At 35.4% G+C, this 14,334-nt stretch overlaps 1 long non-coding RNA gene across 1 annotated transcript in view; it reads right to left on the bottom strand.

Annotated features, from left to right (window-relative positions):
- LOC113266163 (uncharacterized) overlaps positions 1-14,334 on the bottom strand; it is a 404,629-nt gene that overhangs the window by 373,698 nt on the left and 16,597 nt on the right. The window contains exon 2 of the long non-coding RNA XR_008957146.1: positions 8,003-8,070. This is a non-coding gene — a long non-coding RNA (uncharacterized LOC113266163). The remainder of the gene's footprint in view (positions 1-8,002; positions 8,071-14,334) is intronic.

Here is a 14,334-nt window from a genome sequence, read left to right as displayed (position 1 = left end):
GCCATCATCACCCATTATTTTATATCATCTCAACACAGTCACAGAAGGAATTGTGTCTATTATGTCCTGGCTTCTGCACTTGAGAGTACCATGGATATTTACTATCTCAGATAACTAGGTCATTTCATTTTTGTTTATTTTTTATTTTGAATTTTAAAAGTTAAATAGTATGTATGACTTCTTCAAATTAAATGAAATTTTTATCCAGAAAATCTGAAAATATTTTACCTTCTCTTTTTCTTGTTGAAGGTATCATTGATTTATTAGCCTTAAAACAGTAGTGAAGCAAGAAAATTGCAATTATTGAAGAAGAACAGGACTTATAATTTGTTCTTCTTGATATGATGGACAGAAAAATGAATCTTAAAACATCAAAAAGAAAAATGCATAATTACTAACTTACTGATGCTTTTCATGCTAATAATTACAAGCCTGAAAGACCATCAGTACTTTATAGATGGAATAACCCTGTTATTTACACATCAAGATTTGTTTGACACTGAACAAAAATAATGTTGTTGATGCCTATGCTCAATCTGTAATAAATATGCCACTCATGTTTCATTACGGAAATAAAAGCAAAATATGCTTGTGTTTGTTGATTGGTACATTTTCTTTTTTTCTGAGAACTTTCTAAACATTTTATAATCTTATTATTAACTGATTCTGAATATACTACTTTGAATCAAGACACTATTTCTTTCATCATAAGCCAAGGTGAGATTTATACAACTGAGATAAATATTTCCTAATATTACTTCATGAAAATATCATGAAAAATTAAGCTAGGCATTAATATAGCTCATAATGTTGCAAGCGATAAAATAAAGTTCATCATTAAACTTGACATTTCTTTTCTCCCATATGGAATATAATTAAAGTAAGATACTTTTGCTGCTATATTCTGTTAATAAAGCGGTGGCAGGGATGGAAGTGACCCATTGGCTTAGCACATGGACTTCCACTCACCAGCGTTAACCTGGCTACAGCCACTGCTGAGTGCCTAATATACCAGCAGCAGAGACTAAAACTAAGTCTCTTTCTCCAGGACTAACACTGGTGCTCTTCCCCAGGGCTGATCAGCAAGCTACCTGGTGGCAAGCTAATTACACTATGTATCTTCCATCATGGAAGTGGGTTTTTTTGTTTTGTTTTGTTTTTTCCTTACTGGAATAAACACTTCTCTGGGAGCATATTTGACTTCTCTACACACAAAGCATCTGCCAAAACTACCATCTGCGTACTTACAGAGTGCCTTATATGCTGTCATGGTATTCCACGTATCATTGCTTCCGATCAACAAGCTCACTTCACAGCAAAATAATTGCAGCAGTAGGCGCATGCTCCTCAATTCACTAGTCTTATCATATTCCCCACCATTCTGAAGCAGATTTGGAACACGATTCTCCAGGAGGCAGTAAATGCTCTGAATCAGCATCCAATATATGTGCTCTTCCTCCCACAGCCAGGATTCACAGGTCAAGGAATCAAGGGATGGGAACGGAAGTGGCATTCCTCAGTATACCACAAGTGACCCACTAGCAAAACTGATGCTTCCCATTACTATATCGTAATGCACTCCTGGCCTAGAGGTCTTAGTTCCAAAGGGAGGAATGCTTCCAGCAGGAAACACAACAATAATTCCATGAATAGGAAGTTAAGACTACCACCCAGCCATTTTGGACACCTCGTGCCTCTGAATCAATAAGCAAAGACACAAGTTACTATTCTGACTGGGCTGACTGATCCTGATTCCCAAGGGCAAATTGGATTTCTACGCCACAATGGAGGTACTGAAAACTACGTCTGGAATCATTTAGAACGTCTCTTAGTTTTACCATGACCTGTAATTAAAGTCAATAGAAAAATATTACAACCCAGTTCATGCAGGACTAAGGGCCCAGACATCTCTCTCTCTCTCTCTCTCTCTCTCTCACACACACACACACACACACACACACACACACACACACACAAACACCCTATTGGTTCTCTTTGTTAGAGCATCATGACTAGTACAAGAGGTTATCTCTATTTTATGGATAAAGAAAGAAGTAGATGAGAATGAGGTGACTGATCTGCTTCCAACGAACTGCTCGCCAGACTAATTACCGACAAATAAGTTCCCACCCCCCAAAACCCACATTTCTTCGTTTTTCTGCAATTTTATCTATTCTGGTTACCACTCACTGGGATGTTATTCTATCAATACTCTGAAAACCTAATTCTTGTCTTTTAATGTTCAGATCAAGCAGCACCTCCTAGCATCACTCCTAAGTTGAGTGTGGGTTATTTGAGAACTGTGCCCTGTCCATTATCAAAATAAATTCTAGGATTACTTGTTTACTTGGTCTCCTTTAGTGAGTTGTGATATCATTTAATTGGTAAAATATTTTATTTCCTCAGTATTTTCAGTGCATATGTTATTGTACTATATTAGTACTCACTTTTATGAATGTTGAATGAAAATGAGCTTAGAAAATGACTACACTCATTATATAGCTCTCTATCTTAATTATAATGATGATAGTATGATACCCCTACATTCTTGTTTTTAATGGGCTTGGCCTTCTAGCTATCTGTGTGCTCTTTTTTTCTATTATCAGTTAATTACCACTAGGTTTTACTCTAGGACAAGAAAGCATCTACTTTACACCATAAGTTATCTTGTCTCCAAACCCAGCCATTATGGCTGAACCTGAATCAGACAATTCATATTTTTCAGAGTCAGGCAGGCAAAAAGTCCAAGGTAACTAGTGAATAGATAAATGTCAACAATGCTTAATTACATCTCTGATGTAGAAAGAAATAAAATTGTCTAAATTATCTGAATCAAATCCCAGGTACCCATGAAGATGGCTCTGCTCCAGTATTGGCTTGGATTTTATGAAACTGTTAAAGAGTATTGTTTAATAAATATTCTCTGTTAATTGGCCACCTTGTCAGGTCAGTTTGCTCTGTTGTAAAAATCATCCTGTTCCCATATGGCCTTCCTGTTGTGAAAGCATTAAACTTCCTTAAACATTTGTTTCATGCACTCATCATGTTAATATTGGGGGCACTGCCAGAGTAAATGGTGGTAATGGTGAAAAATCCAGCATTATTTTAAGGAAATAAAAGTCATATAGAAAATAAATCCTATCTTTCCATTTACAACAAAAGAGAATCAAACATATAAACAAACATAAAAGTAGTATAATTTTAGCTCAAATTATGTAACGATGATAGTGCAGTAGTTAGAATTATAGACTGTTTGGGGGGCTTTCAGACACAGGTAAACAAAGTTGCTTGGTTAGAAAGGTAAAGAACAGAAGCCAAAGAATCTATCTTCAACCAGGTTGTCCCTAAAAAGTGCAAAAATAAAAACAAGCATGCCCAAGTCCATTGTTACATAAATATACCAGCTATGCTTTGTTCTTTTTCTTTTTAAAGATTGTATTTATTTATTTGACGGAGAGAAACAGCAAGCAGCGGGAGCAGCAGGCAGAGGGAGTGGGAGAAGCAGACTCCCTGCTGAGCAAGGAGCCCGACACAGGGCTTGATCCCAAGACCCTGGGATGACCTGGGCCAAAGGAAGATGTTTAACCGACTGAGCCACCCAGGTGCCCCTAAACTGTACTTTCTATCACTTACATAGCAGTAGGGATCATCCCTCAATTCCATTCATTTACTGGAATCCTCTAGATGAGATAAAGAATCTAAATCACTCTCTTCTCCCTTCCTTCACAACCAGGACTCCAGGTGCTGAATAATTATGACCAATGGCATGTATTAAGAAATTACATCCATAACTGGAAACCTGTATTTCCTACTCCCTTTCACTCATTTTGCCACCCCCACCCCCGGTTATGTTATGAATAAGCCACAGGTATAAAAGTTACAACATAGGGAATATAGTCAACGGCATTTAATAGTTGTATAGAGACAGATGGTAGCTACACTTGTGGTGAGTATAACATAATGTATAAAGTTGTTGAATCAGTATGTTATACACCTAAAACTAAGGTAGTTTCAACTATACTCAAATAAGAAATAAATTGTCCATCCACAAATAAGAAATAAATTGTGTGTCAACTATACTCAAGAAATAAATTGTCCACTCACATAAGAATGGATAAAGCAGATGTCACACATATACCCACACACCCACACAATGGAATATTACTCAGTCATAAAAAGAATGAAATCTTGCCATTTACAACAACATGGATGGATCTAGAGGGTAAGATGCTAAGTGAAAAAAGTCAGTCAGAGAAAGACAAATACCATATGGTTTTACTCATGCAGAATTTAAGAAACAAAACAAAAGAGCAAAGAAAAAAGAGATAAAATACAAACAAAAAACCAGACTCTTAAATGCAGAGAATACACTAATGGTTACCAGAGGTAGGTGGGTGGGAGATGGGTGAAGTAGGCGAAGGGGATTAAGAGTACATTTATCATGATGAGCACTGAGTAATGTATAGAATCATCAAATCATTATATATCTGAAACTAATATAACACTGTATATTAATTATGCTTGAATAAAAAATTACATCCAAATTAACCATTATTTTGAAATTATCAATATTTCCTATTTCAGCAATGACACAGATTTTCATAATATCATGAAATTACAAAAATACCTGTTGGCATTCTACAAATAATGAATATGAAGTGAGTTTCCACAAATTACTTGTACACTGTTACTGACTTGGTTAAATTTGACTGCCACTTGCCTCTTCAGCCTCAACAACTGCCCTGAGAACAATGAACCACGGCAATTTTTGCCAAGAAGTGTTCTGTTCTGCCTCGGTTTTTATATATGCTCTGTAAAGATAAACTTTTTAGTCTCTACCTAAATTCTGATTGTTCTTTTAGACTGGGAACATTGCATTTCCTAGGAACCAAATCCCATCTCAATTCCTAAATCAATCCGAGTTAAGGATCCTTCTTAGGTACCTCCCTGGGACCCAGTGTTTCCTTTATCAGAGATCTGTCATAAAAGGTTTCTTAGCTCTTTTAACTTTGCGCCCTTCTCCCACAATAAGCTTCTTGAAGGCAAGGAACAATATTATATCATACTTTATACTGAATACAATAAACATAGTCTAAACGCAGTCTATGAATAAAGATCCAGTTTCTGTGCTATTATTACTACCTAAAGTTGGATTCTGGAAATTGTTTCTTTCATAGCATTGTAATAATACCCTAAAAATTAATGTAATGTCATCACTGGTTAAAGGGAACTCATTATGTGATATTGGGGTTCTCAATACTTACCTTATTTAATTTCAGCCTAATACAGTGTGTTATATTAGAACTCAGTCATAAAATTTATGTGATTACCATCTATTCTTTTTTTAATAATAAAACCAGGTAAGCACTAACCCAACTATAGCTTTCACAGATTACTAACATTCCAAATGTTTCACATCTTAACTCATTGTTTTAGATGTTAAGAGTCATCACGTTCCTGTGAAAGATTTACCAAAGACCTAAGAATTACAGGTAAGTCTGATGCAGCTATGTGATAAATGCTCTTATTTCATTCTCATAACTAAAGAAACTCAAACTATTTTTTAAAGCTCCCTATAAGGAAAGTGGGAATAAAATGGACATAGTATTTTAAAAATAAAAATTTCATTTCCGTTTCACCAAACAGCAGTATTTCACCTAGTCAATACTATGGTTACAATCTTCTTGTAAATTTGACCATATTTCATTGAAAGATCAATAAACAGAGAAAATCCATAGACAATACCATGGAAATTGCTGAATTTAAATCACCCCAAAATAAATATATTTATTGTTATCAATAAATATTTTTCAGAGACCCATGGGCAAATATGCAAATATAATTTTGACTCTAGTTTAAATTATATATTCTTTCAAAGCCTGTATAACTCCCATGCCTTGTAAAGGGAATCAGGCTTGAGTTACCCACAGTTACATGAAAAATGTTTAAATGTGTAATTTTTTAAAAAAATTTTCACAAAAAATACACTCCAAATGCTTTAGACTAACATTTTTATCTTAGAATATTTTAAGATTGACAGAAAAATTGAGGAGAGAGTACAGAGTTCCCATATACTCCCTAGTCAGTTTGCCCATTGCTAACGTATTATGTTAGTATGTCACAACTAAAGGATCAATACTGATATATTATTACTAAGTAGAAGTCTACAATTTATTCATATTCCTTATTTTTACTAATGTCTATTTTCTATTACAGTATCCCATCCAGGATATTATGTTACTTTTATTTGTCAAACCTCCCGAAATTCCTCTTGATTATGACAATTTCCCAGACTATTCTTGTTTTTGATGACCTTGACAGTTTTAAGGTGTACTGGTCAAATACTTTACAGATTGTCCCTCAATTGGGCTTTGCTGTTTTATCTCATGATTAGACTGGGGTTACATTTTTTTTTTTTTAAAGATTTTATTTATTTATTCGACAGAGATAGAGACAGACAGCGACAGAGGGAACACAAGCAGGGGGAGTGGAATAGGAAGAAGCAAGCTCATAGCAGAGGAGCCTGATGTGGGGCTCGATCCCAGAACGCCGGGATCACGACCTGAGCCGAAGGCAGACGCTTAACCACTGTGCCACCCAGGCGCCCCTGGGGTTACATTTTTGAGGGAGGAAGACCACAGAGGTAAGATATTATTTTCATCATATTATATCAAGGGAACATTCTACCAATGTGACTTATCACTCACTGTTTATGTTGATCTTGATCACCTGGTTAGGGTAGTGTTTAACAGGTTTTTCCACTATGAAGTTAATCTTTTCTTCCCCCTTTCCATACTGTACTCTTTGGAAGCAAGTCACTAAGCACAGCCCAAATTTAAGGGCTGTAGAATCATGTTCCACCTCTTTGTGGATGGAGTCTCTACATAAAATGATTGAATTAAACTGAATAAAGATATTAGTCTGTTCCCTTCAATTATTTATTGATTCAATCATTTATTTATATTAGCATGGACTCATGGATATTTATTTTATATTTTGAGTTATAATATAATACAACTTAATTTTGGGAGGAGGATTTACTAGGAAAATGAGTCTAGTTCATTTTTGCTTAAGTAAGTTTTTTAAATTGCTCCTTAGCTTTAGCCAAGGATTATTTCTAATGAAGCAATTTTTGAATCAGAATTTTGTGTAGAGAACCCTATACACTAATAAATCATGCTGTCCATCAGGGCTGAGAAATCTTATTCACTTTCTTCCCTAAGGAGCCTCTCAAATAAACAATTTTGTTCAAATTAAACATTTCTCACAAATCATTTTTGTTGACATGTCATTTGTAGAGACTGAAACAATAATAAGAATTGTAAGGAGAGTATACAAGTACGTAAGAAGCAGGAGACCTCTCCTGGAAGAGCACAGGATTTAGATTTAGACAACCCCATAAAAGGTAAGGATGGTAACTCTACAGCAATAGTTGTATACTTTATGTCTTGGTCTTCCAATCTGACTGGCGGGCTACCTCTAAACACAGACCTGACAATTGCACCCCCGCAACAAATGGAAAACCAGAGAGGACATTCTTACTGGTCTCAGGACAAAAATTCAAGGTGTAAGGGTAAACTCATCCAGTTTTATTGCTGACCCACAGCAAAGTTTGTTCAAATAGATGCGTGTTTGATAAGAATCACAAATTCACTAGTCTTGTAAGGCTAGCTCCAACAATAGGCTTATAAAGCCTACGCCTAATTTTAATTTGAGATTCAACCTGTGATTCTCCTTCTTATCACAAGCAACTCTTGTTAGGCAGCATGATACAAAAATAGAAGCACAAAAGAACAAAAAAAGGATGACAAAAAAATTCCTGTTTCTACCCTGTATGTTAAACAAATTGAAACTAATAAAACCTGAGTACCAAACTGAGAATAAATAGCTGAGGAATTCAGTGCAAAGAGTGGAGAGTTTTGACCTGGTGCTGACTTAGCACATAGGCAGGATCTCCACAAGCCATGAGCAACAAGGCATAAAAGGCCTCTGAATATCATACCTGGTCGATGACTGGAAACCACGGCAACGGGCAGTGCAAACTCTATCTCCACAGAACCTCCAGGAAAACTGTGGAAATAAACAAAGACCACCCAAATGAGAATAAGCAGAGGCAATTTATCCAGAGTTTGCTATTACCAAGGGAGTCAGCCATCATGAATTAGATTTGGCAGAAACTCAAAGGCTGACAGAGGAGTGGCAAAGCTTGAGAGAGGTGGGGGTGGGGAGAGAGAGAGAGAAACAGAGAAAGAGAGAGAGATGTGGGGAGGGAGGGAGAAAGGCTTCATGTATGTTCCGATTGTAGGTTGTTCACATGGGGAAGCTGAGAGTGGGCTAATGAGAAGTAGGGTATCTTAGGTGATTAATTTTGGAAGTATTTGACTCTATATTGTTGGTTCTGTATTGGCAACAGGGGTAAAGTTGGTAATCACTGAACAAGTCCTGTCCACTCTGGACTAATTGCTACAGAGGTTGTAGTTTGGCTTTCTTGGCTGGTTGCCATAGAAGATATAGATCATATATTGTCATATATACTCTGACTATTGTCCATTTATATATTCACTTTTTTATATTTTTGTCAAGTAAATTTTTATCAAATTTAGTCATATTTCAGAATCATTTAACGGGAATAATTTAACTGGAGTAGATTAGTATTTTCACAAGCATCCCTGTATCAAATCAGTCAAGGTTCTCCAAAGAAATAGAACTAGTAGCATGTATAGAAATACACACACACACACACACACACACACAGATACACACACACATATATCTGAATGATTTCAAGGAATGTGCTTATACTCAAGGATTGGCTTACAAAACTCTCAAGGCATACTGGTATCCTGGAACTCTTAGACAAGAAGTTCATACTGCAACTTCAAGGAGGTTTCTTGTTTCCTCAGGAAAACCTCAGTTTTGCTCATAAGTCTTTTCAACTGATTAGATGAGGCCCATCCATACTTGCAAGAAAAATCTCCTTTACTTAAAGTCAACTGATTGTAGATGTTTACCACATCTACAAAATACCTCCACAGCAACATGTATTTGATTGAATAAGTACTATAGACTAGCAAATTTGACACATGAAACTAGATATCATAATCCACAAACAGAAACATTCTTTCCATTCGATTCTCTCCTTAAGATGATAGTTTTATCATTTGAAGTAAAATTTGGGGTTTTTTTGGTATATTTTACTTTTGTAAAATTTTTATTATTTCTTTTGAAAATATGATAGGGCTCTTTATAAATTATATGTTATGACTGGCTACTATAGTTATACTGGATAGCATTTTTAATGTAATTTCATTGAACCAGCTAACTTACTGGAGAAGCAACTTTTCCTAAAAATATTTATCTGGATATGGAAATGCAGGTGCATCATTTGTTGTAGTCTAACATTTTTTATTATACAAAGAAGCATTAAAATTCAAATTCTGACAGGTGCATTTAAATATTGTAGTCTTACCTCTGACCACCACCAAAAAAAAGACGAACCACACATGAGGAATTTTTGTTAAAATTCTGGCAGTCTTTTTCTTTTTGATTGTTTTTCATTGAATTTTCATATGTGTAGTGAGATGTAGAATAATGAAACTGATGGTGTTCTGAAGAGATATATCAAAATTTAGATTACTGGGGACATTTTCCTAAGTTACATAATACAGAAAGCTGTGATAAGACCAAAGATAGAGGGACAGACACCATCTCCTGAATATTAACTTCAGCAAAGCATGAAAATGCACACCTGAGAGGGCTGGAATTTTCCACAAGGCAATGGGACTTCACTGCACCATACATGAAGTTCCATCTCATTGGCAACATTTTAACTCCTGGTGATTTTAACTCTCATTCTCATTTATTGTTCTCTTCTCAAATTTCCCCATATTTTAGTAGAATATGGATAAATGACCCTCATTCAAATTTTGTCACAATTTAAAAAAAATTCTTAAAAATTGATTTGTTATTGGAGAAGAGGAGACACAGTAAAGGCCAAAGGCTTACAGATGGAAAAAAAAAAAAAAACTTAAAATTTCATTTTATTTCCATTTTAAACCACTCAAATTATTGAGAGAATATGTTAAGATATTTATATTGTACTCAGAATATGCATTTACTAAACATTCCTTTAAAGCACAACTGAAATTCATTTACTTTCTTTCAATATCACTTATTCCTTTCCACAGACAGTGCCTAAACATAATGCAGTTCTACAGTTATCTAAATCTTAGATAAAATCAGACATTTCTCCCAAATGTAGTAACAAATGGTTAAAAAAAAAAATCCTCCAAATAGAGCTTTATTTTACATTATCACCATTTCTACGTGGACTTAATAATACAAAAGTATGACCAACGGAAGAAGCAATAGAATCTCTAGTATATAGTTTAAGAAAATAGGTTGTGATGGAAAACAACAGGATAAGTATAAAGAATACCACATGGGACAAAAATGTCATGTGTGTGGTAGAGAAGAGGAGGAAAGGAAGAAGAATGTATGGGGTTATGTATATTTCAAAGACCACAAACAAAGTGCCAGTAAGAAGGGAAATTTAAACTAAACCTGTTGTTCAAATGCAATTCTCCAAGTAAGTGGACTTCTTAGTGTTATTGGAGTATTTAGCTTACGTGGCTCAACTAGTTACTAGGAAAACAAACAGAAAAGCTGTTTCTTGTACTGGAGTCAGTTGAACAGGAATTACAGACAAAACACCTGTGGGAACAATTCACCAATGATTGTATTGGAAAGTAAGTGCCCTACAAAGAGATATTCTTTGTAGATATGTTCTCACAGTGTTTTCATGAAGCCCTCAGTTTGCTAAGTTACTCTTTTTTCCAAGACTGAAGCTGTGATTAGTGATGGTTCCTGAGTACCTCCTGGGTGAGGATGCTGCAATTCTTGGAGGGATGGGGTTATACCACCCTAAATCTCTCCGCTGAGTGCAGAGACTGAGGTGGGGTGGGGGGCTCAAGGCAGGGCTCGATCTCATGACTCTGAGATCATGACCTGAGCAGAAACCAAGAGTCTCAACTAACTGAGCCACCCAGGTGCCCCTGACTCATTCTGGAGAACCTTACCAACCTACAAGATTCTGAAAGCTTTCCTAATTACTAAAGAATAAATACAGATTTTTTTAATTAGGGTTGAGTGGTAAATATATTATGGTCCTTTGATTGCCATAATCATGTAAGACATAGATGGTAAATATTAGTCCGAAAATGTCATCTCTAATACTATTTTACTAAAGCTTGATAAACAATTTTTCAGTTTCAGCTACTTTGCTCTCATTTATAATCAACCCACATTAAAAAGGCACACATGAAAATGATCCATCTCAATAGTAACAACAATAATAAAGAAATAGGGCATGCAAATATGGACTTTTTAAAAAAATAACCAGCTTCCAAATGCTGAACTTCCTTTCTCAGACATTTTATTTTTCCCTCCTTTCAAACATATACTTTCTTTTCTTTGCCTAAGATACCTTTTCTCTACCTCTCTATATTATTTGTATCCCTCAAATCTTTGCTCGTATTCCCAAAGGTTTATAACAATCGAGTGACAAATCACGGGCATCATTGCAGACACAGGTTTGTGTATCTATAGGGAACCCCCCACCTGCTGACTGAAAAAACAAAATCATTAGATTCTATTTTTTAAAATTAAGCTGCTATGCCTCCTGCTGATATAATCTGTTATAGAATATAGGTAGGTCCTGCTGCCATAGCATAATTAAGTAGCAGACTCTAACAGCAAGGACTTTGACAATATCAATTTAAAATGCTTTTAAATAAACAAATCTAATATCAAAGATGCATAGCACTTTTCATAAAAGAACCATCAAAACACATGTTTGTTGTGTATCTGCAGTACTACTGGCTCCATCAAAGGAGAGCGAGAAATGGCATGAACTGTAAGTGGCCTGACAAAAGGATTCATGCAGTCACCTGGGTCAGCATGTTTTCTTGTTCTACTGAGAAGAGATAAACTAAGCAAAACAAAACAAAACAAAACAAAAGCTAATGTCAGAATAAAAACAGAGATGAAAATTTCTACCATTACAATTCATGGATTTTGCACTAAGCAAAACAGGTGTACTACTAGAAATTTTAAAAGAATAAAAAAGGTGCTGCATATCTAATGTTTTTCAAAAAGTATATACATAAATTAAAATTTTCAGGTGTTTCTTAATTAGTAACACAAAAAGTTCCACTTATATTTTGCCTTGGTTCTCTATAAATAATTAACTTTACAGGAGAATACATCCATTGCTTGTGTGGGTTTGCATAACTGAAATTATCTACTAAGAGATTCCACGTGGAATATAAATTCCTAAAGCCTATGTACCAATTTTATATCTGCTTGCTATTCTTGGGATTTGCACTGAGCATTCTGATTCTTTTATAGAATACACATCAATACACTGTGTTAAATAACCCTAACCATACATGAATAAGATAACAGAAGATCAAAAATGATTTCATATACACACTATAGCATAATGCCATGTTTACATACATATTAATCAGTGAATGCTGCCTTATAATATAATCAGTTTGCTATATATTAAAGAAGCATATATATCATAAACTATATTGCTAGGGACATTTTCCAATATTTAATAGTAACTAAATGAATTATATTACAGCAGTAACAGAATTTATTTATTTGAACCCAATCCTTGTCATGTCATGTAGTTTTTCAGTGATTCCAAATTCACTCCAAGCAATCTATAAATGTTCCTAGAATTGGGTTTTTCTCTTTTACTGATCAGTGCCCAGTATATAGCCAATATCATTCTGATTATTTAGAAAACTTCTGGATTAATATGATCTATTCAAGTCAGTAAAGAAGTCAGGTATATAAGATAGTGGTATCAATCAAGTTCAGAAAAATAGGAAAACAGAAACTACATACTTTTTTTGGCAGTGAATGTTATGTAAGGAATTGGGTAAACAGACATTGAAGGGCTTACAGCTCACACCTCTAAAGAAGAGAGAGCAAAGGAAAGAGGTTGGGGTTATTAGAACCTAGAGCTTACAGGACTCTCATATCTCTGAAAAGGAGGTGCTACCTGCCGATGCTGATAAATCTGCGGGAGTGAGCTGAGGTTGGTTTGGGGAATATGGATAAATCAAACTTGGGGACTGAAAACTACTGCCTGTACTGAGACTGCACAGACAACATTAATGGGAACAGTAAGGAGCAAGTTTCTTCTTCTTCCAGCTGCCGTTGAGCATCCCTCAACTGCCTTCTAGTGGCAGAGCCTAAGAGGGATCCAGCAGGTGAAGGAGAAATGGGGTTTGCAGAATCACAGCCCCAGTGTTACAAAGCAGAATATAGAAAGATAACTTAAAGCAGACACAAAAAAGCTTAGTAAGCAGCACTCTGATATCCCAGTTCTTAGAAGTTCCAATGTATTCATATTTAGTGTTCATTTTACTATTAGACATGTAGTGATGTGGATGACAAATTATATGGACGCTCTAGAGATAAAGCTGTTTATTCAAATTAAATCAAATAAAGTTCCATGGTAAATAAGTTCCAAAGATAGTCAACTTCAATTTTTCCCCTCCTATTTGTAACATGCTGCTTCTCACATGAAGAGTTAGACACGCAACTAATGAATTATGGAACTTTACATCAAAAACCAGGGATGTACTGTATGGTGACTAATATAATAGAATAAAAAAATATTATTATAAAAAATAAATAAATAAATAAATATCTTTTATAAAAAAAAAAAAAGAATCTACATCCCTTTACCTTGAATCTGGACTGATCTTAGTAACTTGCTTGATGACAAGAATGTGGTAAGAGGAACATTCTGGAAGTTCTGAGGTTAGATCACAGAAAGCTTTGCAGGATCTCCCTGGGTCTCTTGAAATGTTTGCTCTGGAGACACTTGCTCTCAGAACCCAGCTTCACCATGCTGTGAGATGCCCAAACGACACAAAGAGACCATGTGGAGGAGCTACAGTGGACAGCACAACTGAAGTCCCAGCTTAGAACCCTCACCGAGCACCATACCATGCCTTCCGGGTATCCAGCAATGTTAAGCCTTCAGATGATGACAGCCCCAGCTGATACCCAATTATCACCACAGGAGAGACGCAAATCAGAACTGCTCAGCTGGGCCACATTAACAAATATAAATATCAAAGATAATAATCGTAGTTTTGAGCAAGTAGGGTGTTTAGTTATGCAGCATATATATAGGACAGCCTACCTATTTAGTTTTCCAAGAACTTTTACTAGCAAATTTTGGCTCACCAAATAAACATCTCTATCCTTACCCAGCTAATGCTGGGCTCTTCAATAACCTGGGTTTAT

Source organism: Ursus arctos, unplaced genomic scaffold (assembly GCF_023065955.2).
Source record: "Ursus arctos isolate Adak ecotype North America unplaced genomic scaffold, UrsArc2.0 scaffold_37, whole genome shotgun sequence".
NCBI classification, from domain to species: Eukaryota; Metazoa; Chordata; class Mammalia; order Carnivora; family Ursidae; genus Ursus; species Ursus arctos.
Note: the sequence above shows the minus strand (reverse complement) of the source record. Positions and strands in the feature narration are given on the sequence as shown.